The sequence below is a fragment of the Gavialis gangeticus genome, unplaced genomic scaffold (assembly GCF_001723915.1).
Source record: "Gavialis gangeticus isolate Ggan-Ray unplaced genomic scaffold, GavGan_comp1, whole genome shotgun sequence".
Classification (NCBI taxonomy): domain Eukaryota; kingdom Metazoa; phylum Chordata; order Crocodylia; family Gavialidae; genus Gavialis; species Gavialis gangeticus.
The window spans coordinates 39,352,186-39,354,570 of NW_017728997.1; positions in this window are offsets into that span (position 1 = coordinate 39,352,186).

Consider the following 2,385-nt stretch of genomic DNA (forward strand, 5'->3'; position numbering starts at 1 on the left):
ACACCTTGCTGGGGTCGTCTGACCCCAGTACTCTTTCCTGGCATGGCAGGGGGTCCGACTAGATGATCTACTCTGGTCCCTTCCGACCCTTGAAACTATGAAATCTCTTTTTAGCTATAGATACTTTTATCAATCTCATTTGTTTATAGAACCTTCTCTTTTATGTATTGACCAAACCAACCCTAACTGTGCTGGAAACAGGCTCCATTTATATTAAGGAAAATGGATATTGCAGGCTAAAAACTGAAAACATTCTTAATACAACTCTTCTGTCTCATGGATTTTACATCTGCATTTTTCTACCATTTTGATCTAGGAGGCAACAGAAGAAAAAACAAAATCTTTACAAACAATTTTTTGTAGAAAAAATATTCACCCTATTAAATGCTAAAAAGAAAAGGAAGAATTCAGTCTTGACTTCCACTCAACTAAATTTCAGCCTACTTTTCTTGTTCTGGATTCAATTGAAATATGTCACACTGACTAGAGCACCTCTAAATTATCTTACATTTTTATCCTTTTGTAGTTCCAGTTGTTGTGTTTTTCAAGCCAGATTACAAGCCTCAAATTTCCTTCATAACTATGTAAAGTTGGTGTTCCTATTTCAACTTGCATACAATGTTTGCCACCTTAAACTCTCAGTCATCTTCAGATTCTACAAAGTGTTAATACACTTAAAGCAATCGAACACACAATTCACCAGTGGGTTATACCAGGAGTCAGCAAGCTATAGACTGCAGGCCAGATCCAGCCCACTGAGCCATAGGATCCAACCTAAGGACATGGGGCCTTGACAGCATGCAGTGGCAGGGGTTTCACCTGCACTGCACCATGGGTGGGTGACTGAGTGCTTTCCAGTGCCACAATGCACTCAGGTAGCAGGGAGAAGCAGTAGCCACGACAGCATCCAGGACCTAGCACCTGTCTGCCTCAAACACAAGGGCTAGGCACAGACATTCAAAAAGCTGGAACCTGAACAGATTCAATTTTTGCAGGTTAGTCTACCCTGCCTAGGCTGAACCAGTTTGTAACAGGACAAACATGCTCCTTGCATTGAAGCAATGCAGGCACATGCCTGCAGTTGCTCAGGCCAGGCACCAGGGGGCACTAGAGTGGTCCTCAGTTGCAGGGAAGCTGTGGGGAGGGGGGGTCTTGACCAACCCAGGCTAAACTGGCCTGAGAGGGGTTTAATTCCCTGCCTCTGTGCTTCTAGGAGTGTGAGCCCCTTCAGCGGGGAGCTATGCTGTGGAGTGCTGTGAGGGCTTGCAGGGCTGTGGCCCGCTGGGGACTCTGGCACTGCCACATGCAGCCGGCCGCAGCTCTGCCAACCCCACAGCACAGCCCCTTCCCAGGAAGGGGCTCATACCCCTGCACACTATGACAGGGACTGCTGCCCACAATAAGGGCCCTACCACCCCCTGTGCAGCAGCAGGAAGTAGACCCAGCTGGGCAGGGACAGGGTTATTCCTCCTCTATCAGGCCTCTGGCAGAGGGGACAGCCAGGGGGCTATTCTGGGCAGCAAGTGAGGGCCAAGAGCTGGTCAAACCCAGCTCCGGTGCCTGCTCATAGCACAGGAAGGGGGAAGTAAACCCCTCTCTGGCCTGACCTCCACCCTTGCTTGTGCTGGGGAGCTGAGGGGCAGGGCCAGCTTGGCTGGGCTGCAGCAGAGCACCCCACCCAGCCCAGAGAGCATGCAGCAACGCTGGGGGTCTCTGATTTAACGCAAACCAGCAAAGGGTCCAGGACAGACCATGCATAAACTGGTATGAGCCAAATCAATTTAGTCTGATTACATTCAACCGGGTTTCTCTCAAATCAGTTTCAGCTATTTTGAAACTTGTTTATGTGCACTTAACATCTGTTCTGTTGCAGGTTTAAAACAGTTTCTGATCACTTAAACTGGTTTATGTGTAATGTCTGTCCCTAGCTAAGCTGGACAATTCTAGCCCACTGTTACCAAACATCATCCTTTGTCAATCAACCAACTATGGGACTGAACATCCATAGCATACTTTAGGGATAGGTTAGATCAGGACTGTCCAACATCTAAGAGACCTGCAGCATGCCACAAGCCACACCAGAAGGGGTTGTACCATACCACCCCTGCTGGAGTGGAGGCAGAAAGCAGAAGCTGGCAGTGGCAGGGGAAGTCCAGAGTTCCTAGCTGCTTCAGCTGGAGAGATGAAAGGCCACAAGTTAACCCTGAAGCTCAGATCAAAGGCCAGAAGTTAACCCCTCAACAGCCACCAAATGGACAGCCCTGGGTTAGACATTACTTCTTTTTCAGTGAAGCTTGCTTATCCTGCTGAACAACTGCCACAAGTGTAGGTGACTACTACCAGGAAGATCTCAATTCTCTCATTCTATTTTTGTTGTATAAGTAA